Source organism: Phalangium opilio, unplaced genomic scaffold (assembly GCF_054372755.1).
Source record: "Phalangium opilio isolate 3A_F unplaced genomic scaffold, DU_Popi_V2 ptg000082l_1, whole genome shotgun sequence".
Classification (NCBI taxonomy): Eukaryota; Metazoa; Arthropoda; class Arachnida; order Opiliones; family Phalangiidae; genus Phalangium; species Phalangium opilio.
The window spans coordinates 14,008,893-14,031,339 of NW_028324189.1; the positions used below are offsets into that span (position 1 = coordinate 14,008,893).

The 22,447-nt window shown below is 40.6% G+C and overlaps 1 protein-coding gene across 1 annotated transcript in view; it reads right to left on the bottom strand.

Annotated features, from left to right (window-relative positions):
• LOC149651866 (unconventional myosin-Vb-like) overlaps positions 1-19,991 on the bottom strand; it is a 419,287-nt gene extending 399,296 nt beyond the window's left edge. Inside the window, exon 1 of the mRNA XM_089846978.1 lies at positions 19,776-19,991. The gene's annotated coding sequence lies outside the window, so the exon portion shown is untranslated. The remainder of the gene's footprint in view (positions 1-19,775) is intronic.
• Between the last annotated feature and the right edge of the window lie 2,456 nt (positions 19,992-22,447).

Consider the following 22,447-nt stretch of genomic DNA (forward strand, 5'->3'; position numbering starts at 1 on the left):
CCTTAAATTATTTATTTTATTTCAAGTATTTAAATTAATTAGGTAGTGTTAAATGTTAGTGAATTTTATTTATTTATTAAAAATCAAGTACCATAAATAAAATTTTACATCGAGATGTTGGACAAGAGAGAATCCCTTACTAATTAGTTTAGGAGATATTAAAATTTAGAGATATTAAACAGGGTACGTAATTAATTTAGAGATATCGCGAAGGATTTTCGGAAATCAAGTCCCGCCGAACACTAGGGCCGTTGCCCTAAGCCTTGTACCTTTTAAATTCTAGTTATTTAAGGGACTCTGTCTGTGGGAATAGTTTTAAAATAAATAAATAGCAGGGTTTTCCTAAAATTAGTTTAGGGGCTATTATTAATTTAGAGGTAAAGCGACAGATTTTCGAAAATCAAGTCTCGTAGATATCATTTTAAGACAAGAGGATCGTTGCCCTAAGCCTAATTAAGCCTTGTCCCATTTAATTCTATTATTTACGGGGTGTATCTGTGGGAATAGTTTTAAAATAAATAGCAGGTTTTCCTAAAATTAGTTTAGGGGCTATTATTAATTAATTTAGAGCTAGAGCGACCTATTTTCGAAAATCAGGTTCCGCAGAGATCATTTTAAGACAAGAGGACCGTTGCCCTAAGCCTAATCCTTGTCCCGTTTAATTCTACTTATTTACGGGGTCTATCTGTGGGAATAGTTTTGAAAGGCCTGTTTTCCTTAAATTAAATTAGGGGATATTTTAAATTATTTTCATTATTAAGGTTTTCCTTAAATTAGTTTACATTATTTAAATCCATTTTGTTGGGCCCAAAAGTAGGCAATAGTTTAAGATGGGTTATTAATATGTTTTCATTTATAGATGCAGCTGATATTCTTGGATTTTTCTGTCGCTGGTCATTACTAGACGGATCATTTCTAGACGGATCATTGCAGATGACATATCATTCCTGATGACATCCTTTGTTGGATTGACGTTGCACGATGATTTCCGCTGTTCTGAACTTGCTACGTATCAATCCTGATGACAATTCCTTGTTGGGTTCCGCTACACTATGTCTTCTTCCGGACTTGCTATCTCTCTCAACATTGACTCGAAGATACAGAGAAAATCATCGAAGCTAGAAGACACAAAATACATCTTTTTTTACTCGCAATTTTTTCATGTAACCACTTAACCTATTTTTTTGCTAGCAAATTTTATTTGTAACTACTTATTATTTTTTTTGCGTTCAAACTATAACTTACAAAACTCTTTAATATTTTTTTTTGTTCGAAATTTTTGAAAACACTTGGTTTTTTTGTTTCTTATCGAATAAATTTCGCCTTAAACCTCGTTCTTTCTTTTCTTGACTTTATTTAGATACTAGACTTGGTTTCGGTTTTTATCCTCTGTACTTAGGCTGATTTTTTTTACCCCTTTATTATGCTTTTTACTTAAAAAAGTGAAAAAAAATATACATTAAAAAATATTTTTCAAAAAATTTAAGCAGAAAAAAGCGGCGAATGTTGCGGCGGCGGATTTTGGCCGTAGGCTGACCGTAGCATGGATGAGAGCGTCCGAGCCGCGAGCGCCGCTGTTCCTGGGCGGTTTTCCGTAGACGAAGATGTGACCGCATGGTACGTCCGAGAGGCAGAGAATGGGTGTTTTTCGAAAATCCGTTTTTTTTTTTTTTTTTTTGTGTGGAGCGTTACTGAGATCTAGTGAGTATGACGGTCGAAGTTGTGTTGATGGGGTGGTTTGAGCTAGGGAGCATAACAAAGACGGTCGGGGCTTGAACGTTGCCGAGCCGAGCGGCGAAGGGGCAGGGGTCGCGAGGGGAGGGGGGAAGACAGGGGGGAAGGAGCCGTGGAGGGGGAGAAAGTTTTGGTTTGGATTTTGTCGTTGAAGGTAACTTTGCGGGGAGGGAGGGTGGGTAGGGGTGTCCAACAGGTGGCGCGGGCATGGAAGGGTTTAAGTCGTTTTACCGAGACTAGGTCGGATTTCTTCCCCTCGGAGTCGCAGATTTCGTAATCGTTGGGTGCGGTTTGCCGGACAATGCGGTAAGGGCCGGCATAAGGGTGTAGTAATTTTTCACATTTCCCGGGTATTCTCCGAGGAGTCCGGAGGAAGACGAGGTCGTTGGCTTCAAAGTTGTGTTCACGTCGAGTCTTATCGAACCTGGCTTTATCCTTTTGTTGGGCCACCGAGTGGCGCCGAGCAGCGATGGTTCGCGCCTTCTCCGCATAAAGAATAGATTCTACTCCTTTCTGGCTTTGCAGTACGGTGGAAGGAAGGTCCAAGGCGACATCCAGCATGAGGTCAGCTTCGAACCCGTGTAGGAGGAAAAACGGTGTATAGCCAGTGACTTCGTGAAGGGAAGTATTATATGCGAAGACGAGGTATGGGAGAAAGCGATCCCAATCTTTATGGGAGTCCGAGACATAATGGGAAAGCATGTTCGCTAATGTTTTGTTAAAACGTTCTACTATCCCATTAGTGCGAGGGTGGTAGGCAGTGGTCCGGCGGTGTGTTACGCTAAAGAGGGTGGTAATTTCGCTAACCAAGCGATTGACAAATTCCGTTCCTCTGTCTGTTATGAGCTCCTTTGGGGTGCCATATTGCAGTAAAACTTTCTGGACCAGGAAATTGGCAGCCTCTTCGGCCGTTCCGCGTGGCACAGCGGCGGCAATAACAGTCCGGGTGCAATAATCGGTGCAAACGAAGACGTGAACGTTGCCGTCACCAGAAACCGGAAACGGCCCTAACTTATCCAGGCCAATTCGTTGGAACGGTTTAGTGGTTGGTGGAATGGGTTGTAAGAGACCGGCTGGTTTGAACGGGTAGATTTTCTGAGTTTGACATTGGTGACAAGATTTCACGTAATTCGTTACGTGGGCCAGCATTTTTGGCCAAAAGAAGCGATTCCGCACCCGTTCCCACGTACGGCGGAGGCCGAGGTGCCCGGCGGTGATGTCATCATGAAGGGCGTGGAGAACTGGGAGACGGATTGCTTGCGGGGCGGCTATGACAAGTTTGAAGCCTTCTGAAGTGCGTAGCTTGCGGTGAAGAAGGCCGTTATGTAATTGAAAGCAGCGGGCCTGTCGACGAATGATTCGTGAAGGGTTCGGTGGGTTTGTTTCGTAGAATTGGATTATGGGTGCCAAGAACGGGTCTGCCCGCTGGAGGGCAGGGATATCATGAGACCTTAAGTCGACGCTAGGTTCCGGATGGTGTGGCGTTGTCAGGTTCAGCGGGGCGGAAATAGCTGCTGGTGGGTCGGTTGGGGCGCGTGACAGCGCGTCAGCATCTTTATATTTAATAATGGGATTAAATTCTTGGATCGTGAGAGACCAGCGGGCGAGACGACCGTTAGGATTCTTCACCGACGTGAGCCAGCAGAGGCCATGGTGGTCAGTGACCACTGTGACTGGTTGTCCATAGATATAGGGGCGAAATCTATTGAGCCCGAACAAGATAGCCAAGCACTCGCGCTCGGTGGGGCTATAATTCTGTTCTGCAGTGTTGAGAAGTTGACTGGCGTAAGCAATAACGTGCTCTGCCCCGTTAACCTTTTGCTTAAGGATAGCGCCAACCCCGAAGGCTGAGGCGTCAGTATGGACTTCGAACGGAAGGTCCCACTGAGGGTGGCGGACAATAGGTTGCTGGATCAATTGAGTTCGGAGGTGCTGGAACGCCTGTTCTGCTTCTGGAGTCCACTGGAACGCAGCGTCCTTCCTGAGTAGGTTGGTGAGTGGCCGAGCGACTTTGGAGAAATTGTTGATAAACCGACGGTAATATCCGGCGAGGCCAACGAATTGATGAACTTGTTTAGCATTTTTCGGTCGGGGAAACTTTTCGACGGCCTCGAGTAGCTTTGGATCAGGGTAGATTCCATTACCGTCGATTATGTGGCCGAGATATTTAATCCGAGTCTTGGCGAACGAGCATTTACTGGTTTTTAGTTTCAGATTTGCGCGTTGGAGGCAGGAGAGTGCTTGGTTGAGGTGCACAGTAAAAAATAATGGTCTTAGATTAAACCCTTGAGGGTTTTTGCACTTTTGTCAGAAAACCAGTACCAAAGTGGTTTGTTTGGAAACCATAAAGGGATTTTTCCTATCCAAATAACACCTTTGTTCAAACCATTTTACATCTCTAATTGTTATTCATTTCTACCGTTTTTAAACCCTTACAGGTGGTATATTTGACCTTATTTGGTACATTTCTTTTCCGTTAGTGGTTAGCTTCTCAACCTTTCTCAAACCACTTGCGTCGTTATTCTAAACCATTTTTTGATTATAGAACAACCATGTTTAAAAGCGAAATGGTCGTATATTCTACCATTAAGTGTTGTTTAAAGAACCTTTTTTAAACCTAGAAAACTGTTGGAAAAAAGGTTTCACTTGAAACCTTTTGGGGACACTTCAAAATTTCCCCGTTTGAAAACTCCGCTAAACCCCACGACTCCTTATTCTAACCCCCGCGAGTTCTTATTCTAACCCCCGCTTGTTCTTATTCTAACCCCCGCTTGTTCTTATGCTAACCCCCCGCTTGTTTTTATTCTAACCCTCTGCTTGTTCGTATTCTAACCCCCCGTGTGTTATTATTCTAACCCCCGCGTGGTATTATTCTAACCCCCGCGTGTTATTATTCTAACCCCCCCCCCACGTGTTCTTATTCTAACCCCCCACGTGTTCTTATTCTAACCCCCCACGTGTTCTTATTCTAACCCCCACGTGTTCTTATTCTAACCCCCACGTGTTCTTATTCTAACCCCCACGTGTTCTTATTCTAACCCCCCATGTGCTCTTATTCTAACCCCCCACGTGCTCTTATTCTAACCCCCCACGTGTTCTCATTCTAACCACCGCGTGATCTTATTCAGACCTCGCGGGTTTTTAATCAAACCACGCTCTAAATTGGACTCATATCCAGCCTTCAGTGTTAACATTACGGCGTACTCCGAACAGATATATCATAAATGGAAGACATGCCATTCAAAAATACTTTCTTACTTACTTTGAACTGCAAAAACTAGTACTTTGGATATACATAAATGTAGTATAGTTTAACTAAAATGTAAACACCCATTTCAAATATTAATATCAAAAGATGTTCTTGAAATATCGTAATGAAACGGAGCTTTAGTGCTACAAAGCTAGTAAAGGCATCGCATTTCCGAAAAATGTTCGTTTTATATTGTGAAAAAAAAGAGGTAATTATAATTTTCATGTATTTCTTCACACACCAACACAAGGGCAACTGCTAAAGTGGTGCACTAATGTAACAACGGACGCTTACAGACACACAGATAGACGACTTTATTACTCTTTCTGTACTAAAATTGAGCTTAGAAATAAGAGTATCTTAAAATATCAAAATAAATGTAGTTAATATTATATATTTTCTTCGTTAATATTTCATTCTATATTATATATTTTCTTCGTTAATATTTCATCTTATTGCGCATTACATCATTTTAATAATGACGTTTGAAATGAAGCATACGCCGGTTGTTTCGCCATACGCAAATCGGTAGTATATAAAGGTTTCGAATTCCAATTATGTAAATGACAGCGCAATTGCATAAAGCTTTGGAAAAACCACTGAGTTACAATCTCTTCGGTATTTTAAGTCAATCACACAATAAAACTTATATTTAAAAAAATTGCGTCATCTTTTGGATAAAATTGTGCTGGCATAAACCAGAAGCTGCATATGGACATCTTTCGCATATAACCTAATTTTGAATACTAAGACCTTGAATTTGAATATTAAATTGGTTTCTGGATTTTTTACCTCCAGATGACGGTACGGAGAGGTATTAAATCGGACTTGCCTGTCAGCGCATTCGTACATGAAAACTTGGAGCAAACGCGTTCACAGAAAGCAATTTTTGGCTTCTACTCCCATCATTTCACCAAAGATGCACGCAGTAACGACTTTTCTTATAATTTATGATTTATTGTGAATCAAGTGCCTTATATACCCCAAATTTCCAAAAATTGTTAAAGAGGCATACACTTGAATTCAAACGTCAACAATAGCAATGTTTTAAATGATTTTAGGAATAAACTTTCTTGAAACGATTTAACTAATATTAAAGGGAGGGAGAAGTGGAAAATCAAGTGATTTTTTATCGATTCTTCTACTAATTATAAGACCAGTCTGCATAGTCAAACATTCAGGAAATACTTCCGAATGATTTTAAAATTCAAATTAGGTTCAGATTTTAAGGATAATTTTAAACAAGGACTGCCGACCAATCGCGTAACGCCCTGCCTTTTTATTAACAAAATTCTCGTGGCACGTTCCGTGTTGAATGAAATTTATCACGAGATTTGATAAAATTAGGCGCGCGACGTGACAATCGTGGCGCGAGACATGGCGCGTGCCACGAGAATTTTGTTAACAAAAAGGCCGGGCGCTACGCGATTGGTTGGACGTCCTTGTTTAAAATTATCCTTAAAATCTGAACCTAATTTGAATTTTAAAATCATTCGGAAGTATTTCCCGAGTGTTTCACTATGCAGACTGGTCTTATAATTTGCAGAAGAATCAATAAAAAATCACTTGATTTTCTACTTCACCCTCCCTTTAAGGAAAGTTTATTTGATTATAAGAAGAACCTCCTAATTTGGTCTTGACTTGGAGAAGTCTATTTTAGTTTATCATAAGAAAATAGCTCATAGCTCCTTGTAAGTACGAAACTCTTCATTTCAGCTATGTTAATAGCATTTTATTCCATCTTTTCCCGGCGCATCGTGCCTTTCGCGAACCCGTTAGGCGGCAGTGCTAGTTTTGTGCCCCCCCCCCTATTGTAGTACCAAAACTTCTCCCAAAGGGTGCATAAGTGTAAGCGCGCTAAATCTGAAAGCAAATGTTGTAATATGAAAATATTCTATTCATAATTATAGGGTGCTATCAGAAGGGAATAAGAGAGAAGGGACACACTTTATATCTCCATAATGCTTTACACTCGTAACAACAGTCTTACTAACCTCAAATCAACTACTCTTCACTGATTGGCTATCTAACTTCTGTCTTAGCTGTGACGTCAGATAAGAAGGTTGACGTATAAAAAGTGCTTTGGTCCCATTGAACCGAATTCCCATTCGACAGAACGCCTTTTTTGTGGTGTCCCATTCGACCGAACGTAGCCAAAAGGTATTTTGGAAAATGTGGCAGCTAATTAGCAGGAGAATGTTTTGAAAAAGGTGGTAGCTAATTAAAAAGAGAACATTTTGGAAAAGGTGGTAGCTAATTAAAAGGAGAATATTTTGGAAAATGTGGCAGCTAATTAGCAGGAGAATGTTTTGGAAAAGGTTGCAGCCAAATTAATAGTAGAAGATTTGGAAAAGGTGGAAGCTAATTAATAGGAAAATCTTTTGGAAAAGGTGGCAGCTAATTAATACGAGAATGTTTTGGAAAAGGTGGTAGCTATTTAAAGGGAGAATATTTTGGAAAAGGTGGTAGCTAACTAAAAGGAGCATATTTTGGAAAAGGTGTCAACGAATTATTGGAACCAAACCAAACCTGACCTAACCTAACCTAACCAAACCTGACCTAACCTAACCTAACCTAACCTAACCTAACCTAACCTAACCCAACCTAACCCAACCTAACCCAACCTAACTTAACCTAACCTAAACTAACATAACCTAACCAAACCTAACCTGACCTAACCTGACCTGACCTGACCTGACCTAACCTAACCTGACCTGACCTGACCTGACCTGACCTAACCTAACCTAACCCAACCTAACCTAACCTAACCTAACCCACCCGAAACCAAAATATTAAAATTTTAATTTAAAACTTAAAGACATTGATGAAACTACCATTAAGACTGTACTTCATTTTAAGCCCAATTTCTTTATTAATTCTATATATATCTTGCCTTGAAAGGAAAGAAAGTGAGCGATTTAATTAGTATCACGAAACATTCACTTTTAATATTATTAACATACCTTTCGGAGATTCGAACCAACAACCTATCGCTTCGCAGTCCAACATCGTATCCACTACACCAGCGAATCCCTGACGTCTTCAGTGTTTCAAGTTATATTCATGTATTTTTTAGGGGCATATTCGGACGATTGGGATTTCGATCCATCGGGAATATAGCCATTGGGCTGGAAATCTAAAATCATTGCGGGATATTCGGTCGAATGGGATTTCGGTCCATTGGGAATTCTGTTGAAAGGAACGATACCTAAAAAGTAGTTTTGTTAACAACTTTACATTGAAGGAGATAAAATGACCGAATTTCATGTTGATAAACGAAATCAAGCTGTGCAATTAATTTAGATGCTCAGGAATTGAGAACATACCAAAATCAGATAATTTGAAGGTAATAAATAGATGAAAACGAATTATTCTGAATTAATATTAAAAAATAAAAATTAGTTTTAATAAAATACATACTTGAGGTTATAATTACACTAGATCGAAACATCGACAGCCCTAAGCCTTTGGAGAATGAAAATCTAGCAGACAAATAGGCCGCCTGATACCCTTAATGGTTTGCTGTTTTTAGCATTACCATTTTTAAACCATCAAGGAGTTATCTTGAAAGGGACTACATTGAAACCAATTTTTTTCACAGATCCCTGGCATTTCTTATTATAAACCAGAAACGGTTTATCAAAGTTGATTTAAACCAGTAATGGTTTGCTATTTTCGAAGGCGACCCTTTTAAACCATTTAGTTGGTGCTATAAAACCCTTAGTGGTTTCTGAGAAAATCATAAACCCTATATAAACGCTTTGAACACCATTATTTTTAACTGTGTGGGTGAGATGGTCGGGGAAGGACTTCGAGAAGATGATAATGTCATCCAAATAGGCTATGGCAACGTCCCACATGAGACCGCCCAGGGTCTTGTACATTAAGCGTTGGAAGGTACTGGGCGCGTTACACAGGCCCATGCCCAACACATTAAATTCATATTGTCCGTCCGGTGTTACAAAGGCAGTTTTTTCTTTGGCTTCCTCGGCCAATTCAACTTGAAAGTAACCGGAAGCCAGGTCTAACGTAGTGAAGAGTGTAGCCCCTGCCAAGCGATCTAGCGTATCGTCAATGCGAGGCAGAGGGTGGACATCTTTTTTTGTAACTAAATTTAATTTGCGCCAGTCGACGCAAAAGCGCCAGGTGCCATCTCGCTTTCGTACGAGAACGACCGGAGCAGCCCAGGGGCTGCAAGATTCTCGTATAATGTTGGCTTTAAGGAGTTTCCGTACTTCTTCCTTTAGGATGGCGCGCTCTTTGAGGGACTTGCGGTATGGATGGCATCGAATCGGGGCGGCGTCGCCTGTGTGTATCTGATGTTGGATTAGGCTGGTGCGCCCGAGATCCGTATCGGACTTTGAGAATACCATAGGGTATCGGTGGAGCATGTCGAGGAGTTGGTTTCGTTCATCATGGGTCAGGTGGGTGCCAATGTCGAGGTCGGCCGGAAGGGCATTCGATGGCGGTAGGGGATCCAAGCCGTCCATAAGATTGAGTTCGATGATGTCGTGGGCGAGACCAATGTGTGTGTTGCGGTTGAGATGTATGGCCTGCTTATGCGGATTGGCAACCCGAATTGATGAATAACCGTTACAGAATGTGGTCAGTGTTTTGCAAAGCAGGATGCCGTAGCGGTCATAGGTAGCAGTGGCAGGTTCGACGAGCATCGTACCCTGGGCACCGGTTACCATAATGTTTAAGATGGCCTCAGAAAGTGGCGCAACCGTCGTATCGGAGGAACAACGAGCGATGGAGTGGTGGGTGAGAATGTTCTTGGATAAGGGAAACGTATCGCCCTTGATGGAGACCGTGCGAGGTCCGAAATCAATGGAGACTTGGTGCTCCTCACAAAACTCGAGACCAAGTAGGATATCATATTTGAAGTTTCGGACAATGAGTACGTCGATGGAATATGATTGGGAGCCGAGTTGGAGGGTGATAGTCGTTGCCCCTTCTGGTGTTATAAGAGATCCATCCGCGACACGAAGTTGTAGTGGTCCAGCTTCGCGAATGGGGAGATCAAATTTTGCGATGATGTCAGGGCTTGTAATGTTCTTTGTGCTTCCCGAGTCAAGTACGGCGGTTAGAGAAGAGTTGAGTAGGGTAACAGGGAGTGTGACGAGTTTATCGGAGTTGCTATAGAGTAGAGGGCAAATGGCGGTAGACGACGGGGGCGCCCCCACTTTTAGCGCCGTCTGGAGAAGTTTCCCTGGTGGTTCTGGCCATTTCCATTATTCCCTTGGTAATTCGGGCCGTTTGCTCTAGGGTAGGGTGAAGAACTACGGCGTTGTTGGGGGTGGCTGCCCCAGGGTGACGGACTGCGGCGACGATCACTACTTTCTCGTTGGGGTTGGGTGCCCCAGGGTGACGGACTGTGGTTGCGATCACTAGGTTCTCCTCGGGAGGAATGGCGGGGTTGTCTGTCATCCCTCGGTAGGGAGTTGTTTGAATTACGACAGTAGGAACTGAGGTGATCACGGCGACCACAGGTGTAACAACTCATGGATGGGCTTGGGTCGCGGCGGCGAGAGTTGAGTATAAGAGCTTCGACCTCTTTGCGAAGCTCGCGGATTTCGTCTCTCAGAGCATCGATGTCGGCCGTCGAAGACGGTTGAAGAAGGGCGGGCGCAGTCATGGTGGTACCGTTGTCTGCGATATGTTGCTTCGTGGCCAGGGCGGTGGCCAGCATCTCAATTATCTTCTGGTCGCTGGGTTGCGTCGAAGGGATAGGGGAAACCGTGACGAGTATTTGCAGCTTCTCAAGCAAGTCAGTGGACGAGGAGGGGCACATTAAAGTTAATTTCTCTCGGAGATGGGGAAGGAGCCCGTTGGTTAAGTAATTAACTTTCTCCAGCTCGGTCATAGTTGGATTAGCGAGGGAGCAAAGGTGTAGTACGTTAGAGGATCCTCCCCGATCTTCTGTCGACGTGACATTAGCGCGTTGAGTATTGAGCGAGTTGAACTGCCAAATTGGGTTTTGATGGCGGACTTCCAGTCATCCCAGGTCGTCTGTGCTGGATTGGACCTTAATTCCGTGGAATACCATGTTAGAGCTTTACCCTGAAGGGCGGTAGGTAAGAGTTGTACTCTTCCGACATGGTTTGTTGTGGCGGTTTCGAATACCGTAATCCATTCATTTACGTCGGTAAGATCGGGATTGAATTTTGGTATCTCTCGGGGTAATTGGATTGCTTGCAGCGCGGCCGTTACGGCGGCGGCGATATCAGCGGCGGATGCCATTGCAATGGTAGGGTTGTTTTCCCTATAACTCTCGTGAGAAATCGTTGGAGGACCAACTGTGACCGAGAATGTGTCCGGATAGGCGGCAGCGGCTAAGGATTCGCTGGACCTTAAGCCTTGGTCTGCCGTCGGGGAGGGAGCCTGTGGATATACGGAACGCTTATCGAAGAGACCAAACTCCGGAGGGAGATCGAGGTGACGGCGGGAGCGACGAGGGGCCGGTTTATCGAAACTAGCGAAAACCGCTTCTAATTCGGAGTCCGAGTACGGTTCGGTATCGGACGAGGAGAGCATACGGCGAGGGAGACTACGTGCCCGGCGACTCCACCAGTTGTCACGGTAGTAAATAAGAGGCGTAGTACGGCTTTTAGGTTAAGAAAATAATATGTTTTTATTCAATATAAACGTGAGAGGGGACGGTGTTTTGTTAAGTCTACCCGCGAACTAAGGGAGGATGCTTCCCGTGCCTTGGCCGTAACGAAGGGCTGAGCTTTTCCAGCTTTATCCTCTTCGATCGGGCTCGGGGAGAGAAGTGCGCGTTAGCACGGGACGAGGCGCCTTTTATAGGGCTCGCTCGGCTGAGACTCGGGGTTTTTGGGTAGCTAACTTATATTTGGCTTGATGTCTGTCGGTAGGTGCGACAATATTTAGTGGCAACTAAGACCATTAAACACGTAGCATTATGCTTTTGCGTCCAGATCGGAAGTGCGTTAAGTCACTGAGGCCAGAATGCACGAGTGTTGAGCCCCTCGGTGACACTATAAACTACTTCAATCTCACTATTAAATTATATGGTCCGACATATTTACTCAAAATCCCGTAAGCTTATCGCGAAATCTTTGAAGAAATCAATAAATTACGAGATAAAAGAGGAAATTCCGAAATCTTTGGCGAAATCAATGAAGAACTCACAAAATATTGGCGAAATCAATGAAGACCTCACAAAATATTGGCGAAATCACGAAATTCCGTACGCTTTTTCGGGAATGTCGGACTCCTCGAATATTGTACTTGGTAAGCCTCAAAAAATAAACATTTATAACTTAGAAAGTAATACCAATATGGCGGCAAGGAATGAAGTAACGCCGGAATTGCCAGGAACGTTTGAAACAATGCCGAAAATCTGCAATTATAATAAATAAATGAATTAGTTCTTCCATGATAGAACTAAACAGAAATATTCATTAATTTACTTGAACCGGCAAATAATAATGCTTGAACACGAAAGATTTGTTTAAACAAAGTTTTCTAATAATTAAAAGTTAAAAAATACTTTAACGTACTTTCTCTTACTTGAGAAGTATTACTACTGAAAGCTTATGTAGAGTTGAGAATATGTATATCGAGTCCATGGTCTAACCTTTCATGATGCAAGGAGCTTGAAGGAGAGAGGAATGGAGTGGGAAATCCCATACCTATAACGTTGCCTGTGTACCCCCACCTACGGCACCATAGTCCTCCCAGCATCCTCAGCGGTTAGGTAGGGTCGTACTGGACGAAATTGTAAAGGGCGCTCCCTCTATCTTAAAAATAGAAGCTAGTTCTCATACAAATAAAATGGCGCTACGTGGCAGCACTTAGCAATCGCCTACCGAAGGGTAGGGGCGTGCGCGAGGTACATTGGGAGAGATACGGTGCCGCATGTCGCCCATCATCATACAATCCCAAGGTCCGAAAAATGCAAGGAGGATGGGGGATGAAGAGAAATGTCCAAACCGCGCGGTCCCCATCTCTTTAGAACATGTAAGGGATCAAAATTAAACACGCCCGTCTTTTCACAAACTAAATAAGGAAATACATTTTTTTAAATAAATTTTTACGAACTGAAAAAGCTTCCTTCCTCGATACACAGATATTAATAGACCTAGATTAGGAGGGAATACAACTAAACAATAATATTTTAATTATTTGAACTCAAAAATTGACTTTTTCCTTAAATAATTTAAATCTAGTAATTCTCTATTGTGAATGTAATATTTTCCTTTGTATTTAGCATAGTTTTCAAGTTGTCGCCAACGCCAGTTACTAATTTAATTACTAATACTATTACTACGCTCGTACCGCTTCTATATTCTATTCCTCTCTCTCTCTCTCTCACTCTTGGATACTGATAAAAAATTAATGCATTAAAATGTAGAGTCTACCACACAAGAAGCTTCAGAATGTCATCGAACAAGCATAGTACCGCCAAGAAGTGATATCTAGTTTACTAGAGAGGAGTTATAAATTCGCGACATTTCTAGCTTTATCTCCAGTCCAAACGTAGGTCCGGAGTTAATCCCCGCCTCTAAATTACTACCAGCATCTCATTGGTTCTTGAAAACTCACGTCAGCGCGACGCGAATGACGAAAATTACATATTTTCCCACTGAGGAGAGGCGAAATAGTCCGGCCTCCTTTTACGTCCCCCTTGTATTTTGAAAGAGGGACTGGGACTATGGCGCGCCAATACTTAAGCATCTTATACCTTCTCCCTTGTAAACTAGATATCCCTTCTTGGTAAAGCTGCGAGGAAGTTCTTTTCTTCTTGGGTTCTTGGCCTTCCTTGACAACTAAGTATATTAATTTCAAACTATATCTCCACTAAATCTTGCTTTTTTTTTACCAACAGAAACTGCTAGAGATGGGCCGATACCAGTTATAACCGATACCGATATCATTCAATACTTGGGAAACCGATACGTACCGATACCGATATTTTACCCGATACTTCGAATAAACCGATATTAAACCGATACCGATATATTAACCGATATCAATAATAAATTAAATAAGAAAATAGTTTGTAGAGATGGGCCGATACCGATCCCATATCGGTATCGGTACCGATATTTGACTTTAACCGATATTTCTTTAAAAAACATCAGGTAGAAATATCGGTTCATTTTTAACCGCTACCGATATATCGGTTAAAGTCAAATATCGGTACCGATACCGATATGGGATCGGTATAGGCCCATCTCTAGAAACTGCTATTATGATACTTTCCCCAACGTTTTTAGTTCGTTTCTTAATCACGATTTTTCTACTCTTCTTTGTTTTTAAAATATGTAATATTTTCAATAAATACATTTTTGAACTAAAATTGCGTTTACATAGCAAAGTTTACTTGGTAGAAACACAAGGTTTCTTCCGAACTTCCCCAAAATAGGGGTGTTTCAGGCTTTAGGGAATAAAATTTTGTTTAATTATAAGATTTTTAGTGTCATGTGTAAGGAATGTGTTTAATTTTGGAAATGGGGTGAAAGTTCAAAATTTATCATTTAGACAAAGCTAATTAATTTGAAAGTTTTTAATAATTTTTAGATATAATAGATTGTAACACACCTCTCATTAAAGTTTCATTACATTTGGACCATTAGATCCAAAGATATTATGGATTGAATACTGAATTTACAATTTTGACATTAGAAATTAACTTATATTAAAAAACTATTCATTCTAAAAGCTTGAATCGTTTTTAGTATAATAGAATTGATTGTAACACACCTCTCATTTAAATTTCAGGACATTTGGACCTGTTGATCCGAAGATATATTCAGTCTTAGCACTGAAGGCGTAATTTTTTCTTTGGAAAATATTTTTTATAAAAATACTATTCACCCTAGAAGCTTGAATCCCGTTTAGTATCATAAAACACGTCAAAACACATGTCTCATTAAAATTTCAGGTCATTTGGATGAATAGGTCGAGGGATCTGGTCAAAAAACCTGTACCTCCTCCCATAGAATTTACTGTTACTTTTGGGTTCCTTTGAATTTTCGTCAAAAGTCGCTCTACATGTAAATGCTTCTGTAGCGCGAGCAGCTTGCGTTGTCGAGTGCGTGATCGAGTGGGCTATTTTTTTTTTTGAAAATTATGCCAAAATGTTCAACTTAACTTCACACTACGAGAAATGAGATACTATATCTTCTCAGCCTTTGCAAGTGCTGTAAAGTTAGCAATAATTCATTTAATAATCATAATAAGTAATAATAGCACAAAAATAATAGTTTTTAGTACTTTAGTACAAAGCAAGAAAAACCACCCATTTAGAGAAACATCAATTAGATACATTTTTAACTTTAAAGCTTAATTCCACTGGCACAATTTCCGAACGAATTATTTAACCAAGAAAATAGAGATAAGAGTGAAGTTTTTGACCACAAGAAGTCTATATACAAAGCCAAAATATGAGCAGACGAAGTTTCTTAATGAAGTATGCGAGTCTAAAGTTATGATCCGACGTTCTCATTACATTAATCCGTTACCAATAAAGAACGTAAGCATTCAATGCAAGTAAACCATAAGTAAATTGGAATCATATAAATCCATAGTAGAAATGTTAATTAAAGCATCAAATGATGCTAGTGATTTTCTTTAAGCGTCTTGTTACATTCTCCTTGGTCAGTTCGCCCACTCAATTTCAACGTCAAATCCTCTATCTTTTCTCGCATTTGTTTAATCTGATCATTTTTCTGCGCAATAAACAACTGTACTTCTGCTTCCACTATGTCTTTATTCTTAAAACGAGCTATTTTTGCTTTGTGTTCCGATAACATATTTTTAATTTCTTCGTTATTTATTAAGCTTAAATCAAGTTGGTCAATCGCGCCAATACCAGCACCATTATCGAGTAAGAATCGAAAAACTTCCAAATGTCCATTGTATGCAGCGATCGAAAAGGGTGTCCTGCCTAATCTATTCGCGTGTCTCAATTGTGCTCCATTTTCTACGAGGAATTTCACTACATCTGAATGCCCCTTAGCGGAAGCCTCCCACAAAGGCGTTCTTCCAAAATGGTCCACTGTTTCAATTTTGGCTCCCTTTTCTACTAAGAATTTAACAACATCTAAATTTCCACTTTCGCAAGCCGAAAAAAACGGTGTTTGTCCAAAATAGTCCACCGTTTCAATATTAGCTCCATTTTCTACTAAGAATTTAACGACATCTAATTTTCCCCATCTGCAAGCCGAAAAAATCTGTGTTTGTCGCAGCAATGTGTCCGCCGAATCAACTTAAGCTCCATTTTCTACTAAGAATTTAACGACATCTAAATTTCCCCTTCTGCAAGCCGAAAGAAACGGTGTTTCTCTTAAATTGTCCACCGTTTCAATTTTAGCTCCTTTTTCTACTAAAAATTTAATGACATCTAAATTTCTACCTTCGCAAGCCGAAAAAATCGGTGTTCGTCCAAATGTGCTCACCGAATCAACTTCAGCTCCATTTTCTACTAAGAATTTAACAACATCTAAATTTGCACTTCTGCAAGTAGAAAAAAGAGGTGTATATCCATGTTTGTCCACCGTTTCAACTTTAGCTCCCTTTTCTACTAAGAATTTAACGACATCTAAATGTCCACTTCTGCAAACCGAAAAAATCGGTGTTTCTCCAAAATTGTCCACCGTTTCAACTTTAGCTCCCCTTTCTACAAAGAATTTCACGACATCTAAATTTCCACCTAAGCAAGCCGAAAAAAACGGTGTTTGTCCTAAATTGTCCACCGTTTCAACTTTAGCTCCCTTTTCTACTAAGAATTTAATGACATCTAAATTTCCACTTATGCAAGCCGAAAAAATCGGTGTTTTTCCAGATTTGTCAGCCAGTTCAACTTTAGCTCCATTTTCCACTAAGAATTTAAGGCCATCTAAATTTCCACCTCTGCAAGCCGAAAAAAACGGTGTTTCTCCAAAATTGCCCACCGTTTCAACTTTAGCTCCCTTTTCCACTAAGAATTTAACGACATCTAAATTTCCCCTTAAACAAGCCGCGAATAACGGTGTTTTTTCAAATATGTCAGCCAGTTCAACTTTAGCTCCCGTTTCTACTAAGAATTTAACGACATCTAAATGTCCACCTAAGCAAGCCGCGAATAACGGTGTACTATAAAATTTTTTAGCCGGTTCAACTTTAGCTCCCGTTTCTACTAAGAATTTTACGATGCCCAAATTTTCTCCTAAGCAAGCCCAGTAAAACGGGGTACGTCCCTCATTGTCTGTCGTTTCAATTTTAGCTCCATTTTCAATTAAGAATTTCACCACGTCTAAGTGTCCACTTTCGCAAGCCATGGACAAAGCTGTTCTTCCGATATTGTCCGCTCTTTCAACTTCAGCTCCGTTTTCTACTAGGAATTTGACGACGTCGAAATGTCCGCCTTCTGAAGCCGCGATTAACGGTGTTTGTCCAAATTTGTCAGCAGCTTCAACTTTCGCTCCTTTTTCCAGCAACAATTTGACCAAGTCCAAATACCCCTTCCGGGAACTGAGGAGTAAAGGAGTGCGTCCATCTTTGTCGCTCTTGTTGACGTCTTCCGCATTTGACAATAAGATATTTATCGAATCATTGCAGCCATTAGAGAAAGTGTCGTTTATAATTGACAACCATACTATTATCCACAAAGCCTTCATTATATCTAAAGGCAACCTTTCTTTGCAAAGTGGCGCACTTCGGATGTCGATGCCTGCATTGGAATTGTGAAACCATGTGCTATTTAATAATTCCTATAATGCTAGTATGGTTAAAAAATCCATCAGAGGAAGGAACTTTGCAGTTTTAGAGTTATAGGCGATCAAGGTGCGAAAGCTAACAAATTTTCGTTAAAGGGCTCCACCAGAGGCTTGCGGGGTCTCTATCCTTACACGTGCAAACGGCAGACCGCCATTTAGCTCTTCCAAATCTACCGCGCCCGCAAGCCGCCGGTGGAGCCCTTTAAGGAGTGTTATGTTACAATCAATAAAGAATCGAAAATGTGTTTTTCTACTTTGCTACAATATAAACATTTGGCGTTGGTATGAAAGAAAGAATTTTGGACCAAAATGTTTGGGCAAAAGATAAATTTGGTCTTTCTTTTGATCTTCTGATCTCACTCGTCAATTTTTGACTTTTTGCCGAATCGAATCCAAGACAAAGCTCTAATCAGAGCTCTAATGTAATTGTTAACGTGGCATGAACTACTGTGATGGCAGTGATTACAAGGGACTCTCCCTGAGCGACGCCTCATTTGCGGGGGAATAGAGGGGAACCGCAGTAAGCACCTTCATTAAGCAACTGATTTAAAGACAGCTAATGTTAATTTTTAGCCTTAGCTGTTACCGGCGACTTCGATCGCGTGCAATTAGTATTATTTTTAATATTTCATAGAATTACCTTTATCTCATAACTATTAAATGGCTCGCAGCTGCTTGACACACACCGAGTTGTCTCTATAATTCCAGCGATGTTTGTGCCAAATTTGTTCGCGATTGACTATATATATGTTTATATTAGATAACGGATAAAGCGACACTGAGACGTTCAACGTGGCAATCATAGCTTAATTTTAAAGGAAAGACGCGTTCCAGAATTTTTGTTCTTTCATTTGCAAGAGCGCATCAAACAATAGTTTAAATTGGTGCTATGAATTCGTCTACAATATTAGAAATGATGTTTGTAAATTTGATGCTATGAATTCGTCTTCAAGATTAGAAATGATGTTTGTAAATTGCTTTGTTTTTCCCTTACGAATTCCTATACAATACATCCAATTGCTATGAAACTTTGGTGAGTTGTTGAGCGCAAGTCCGGGATGGTTTTACAAGTCCTTTGGTTCTCTAACTCTAGCTTGGGATGGTGGCAAACGCCTAGCCTTTAAGCCCCTAAAGATTGTCCTATTCCAGATGCGTAACATTTTAGCTTTATGAATAACCCCTAATTAAGCACCGTTTTATTGTATTTGAAAGTTGTAAAGAAAATATTTTCTTAGAAAAATCAACATCATGCAGATATTTGGTAGGGGGTTGTTCCAAAGACTATTTAGTGTTTAGTGTCTACATAGATAGGAAACTTCCCGGTTTCTACTCCCTTAAAATTCCGGGACTACGATATTAAAGACGATGCCAACAATTAAATGAATTCGGCGTTGTTGCGTAAAATTATATGGGGTGAAGTAAATATTACAACCAGACGGGTATCATCAGGAGCAGATGACAAAGGAGTCTCGGACGCTAGCTTCCTTAATGTAGAGGGCAATGGGATCCGCGAACGTCACGGTTATTAACCAAAATCATTACGCCAGTGCCACCTCTCGTAGGAAATTTGAGCTTTATTTTCCAACCAATAGCGTGGCTGCAAAGTCTCGAAAGGAGATCTGGGAAATCGCGTCTGCTTATAATTAGCCTAGGCTTAACGAGTATTAGAGTTAAAAAATGGATTTCAACGGCTTTGTAATCTTTTTTTAGACTAAAATTGATAATGAAAAGCCCAGCGAGTAACGTATGTACACTATTAAAAAACTAAAATGTGTTTCAGTGCCAATTTGTTCTAAATTTCTTCTTGAATTAAATGATAGCTACAAGAGGTTGGGAAAAGAAATCACTCACGATCTTTTAAAACCCAAAAAGTAAGAGACAGTGATTTCGTTTCAAACCTCTTGTAGCAGTCAATTAATTCAAAGGAAATACGGAATATTTTGGCCCTTAAACACATATATAACATTGTGTTTCGGCATCTTTTAAAACCTTGCTTTTATCTTTTGAAAACCCGAGCCCAATCATTCCAGTGGGCACAAATTGTTAATTAAGTCTTGGCTTACCTGGGTTTCTCTGCTAGTTTGGACTTAATTTGACTATTTAGTAGGTTTAAAGTCACAAAATGTAGTCTTACCTTTTATCTTAATACCAACGGTTACAGCTGTTTGAATAAAGTAATTATATTGTGTATATTTATGTCGCGATCGGATAAGACGAACCTCAGTAGCCACCGTTAGTCCGTTATTACAAAAAAAATTCCCAGCAGACTTTGGTGCCAGATATAATCCACCAAAAGCATCGTCTGCTATAATGTCTGATAGCGCCTCTATGGCAAACGATACCGCTACTGCCAGGCTGGGAAATAAGGATATTTTTTAAACTAGTCCTTTGGACCAGTGACCCCCTAGTGTCTGAAATAATTTACTGGTCTCCGGACTGGTCCCAGCCTTTGCTCTCCAATAGATTTGCAATTAATAAACTGGTCCCGAGGACCAGTAACCCCCACTTCTTGAATTAAAAAACTAGTCCAAGCAATTAATAAACTGGTTTTGGACCAGAGGAAGTGTGCTATTTCCCAGCCTGGCTACAGCTGTGACGTACGCGGGTCCCATTGCCCTCTATATTGTGGAAGCTAGCGTCCGAGACTCCTTTGTCATCTGCTCCTGGTATCATCCAGGTGTCTTATTCGTGGTCAGCTTGTACCACGTGACGGGCCCCCAACTTAGCTTCATCACGCTGAAGCCAAATGAGTATTGTTGGTATCTTCTTTAATATTGTTAGTGAATATTCATTACTTATTTTGGTCTTTCATTAAAAAAAAACGATGAATTTTGCCTTTAATTGATAAAAGACGAGGAACTGAAAACTAATATTAGGAAATTTTTATAATATCGAAAGAGTTTCGCATATCATTAAATATCTCCAAGGCTTGAAACGAAATACGATCGGTCTTAATCGAACTGAAAAGGGAGTATGCGGAGCCTCCGAGATGATATATATTGCTAAGAGATCCCTTAAATCATAACTTGAAAACCTGATCCTTTGTGCAAAATGCCATAGAAGAACTTGAACTCAAAATTGTCCGTAGAATTACCCTTATACCAGAAGTAAGATGAGACTAGAAGTACTGAGCTAACTAAATTCTTCACTTGGCGAAAGTGAATATTCTTGATAACACGCCAACGGTTGGCCCTCTGGTAGCGGTTTCTGAATTTTCCCTCCAAAACGTGAGACGCTCGCGGCGGTAGACGGCTGAACTAGATTCAAGCACCAGCGTCCGTGTTCCGCGGTTTTAGGATGAGGGGAAGGGTGTAGGTAATTTTTTGCAACTCGACCAATTTTTTTCTCTCTAGTGTAGGCGCGATGGAAGCGGCATAAAATCCTCAAATTTGTTCACTAGTGCCAGGATCTATTACCAATGCTAGAGCTCTTTACTTCTAGTCCCTTATCTTACTTCTGTTTATACTTCGGTCGGATCGTTCGGATCGGTCCTATCATCCATTTTGGAATATGCTATGTTCAACATATTTTTCTCGAAAGAGTTTAATCTCGTGGTACGTCACAGCTGTAGCGGTATCGTTTGCCATAGAGGCGCTATCAGACATTATAGCAGACGATGCTTTTGGTGGATTATATCTGGCACCAAAGTCTGCTGGGAATTTTTTTTGTTTAATAACGGACTAACGGTGGCTACTGAGGTTCGTCTTATCCGATCGCGACATAAATATACACAATATAATTACTTTATTCAAACAGCTGTAACCGTTGGTATTAAGATAAAAGATAAGACTACATTTTGTGACTGTAAACCTACTAAATAGTCAAATTAAGTCCAAACTAGCAGAGAAACCCAGGTAAACCAATACTTAATTAACAATTTGTGCCCACTGGAATGATTGGGCTCGGGTTTTCAAAAGATAAAAGCAAGGTTTTAAAAGATGCCGAAACACAATGTTATATATGTGTTTTAGGGCCAAAATATTCCGTATTTCTTTTGAATTAATTGACTGCTACAAGAGGTTGGAAACGAAATCACTGTCTCTTACTTTTTGGGTTTTAAAAGATCGTGAGTGATTTCTTTTCCCAACCTCTTGTAGCTATCATTTAATTCAAGAAGAAATTTAGAACAAATTGGCACTGAAACACATTTTAGTTTTTTAATAGTGTACATACGTTACTCGCTGGGCTTTTCATTATCAATTTTAGTCTAAAAAAAAGATTACAAAGCCGTTGAAATCCATTTTTTAACTCTAATACTCGTTAAGCCTAGGCTAATTATAAGCAGACGCGATTTCCCAGATCTCCTTTCGAGACTTTGCAGCCACGCTATTGGTTGGAAAATAAAGCTCAAATTTTCTACGAGAGGTGGCGTAATGATTTTGGTTAATAACCGTGACGTTCGCGGATCCCATTGCCCTCTACATTAAGGAAGCTAGCGTCCGAGACTCCTTTGTCATCTGCTCCTGGTCTTACCAATAAGCTCCAAGAAACGAACAAATAAATGCTAATAATGCTCCGGTAACTTCCAATACTTCCATTTTTGCCGCCACTCGAGTAATATCTGAACCAAATTTATTAGGGTTGATCAAACCATTGTAAACATCATCATAACATGTACCGGTTTGTTTATCGTTAGAGGTATAGCTATGCCTTTGGTTGACCCACTATTCGTTAATCCACCGCTTGTGGCTTCGTATAATCCATATAAAATATTCATCACCCTTAAAAGTTGTGT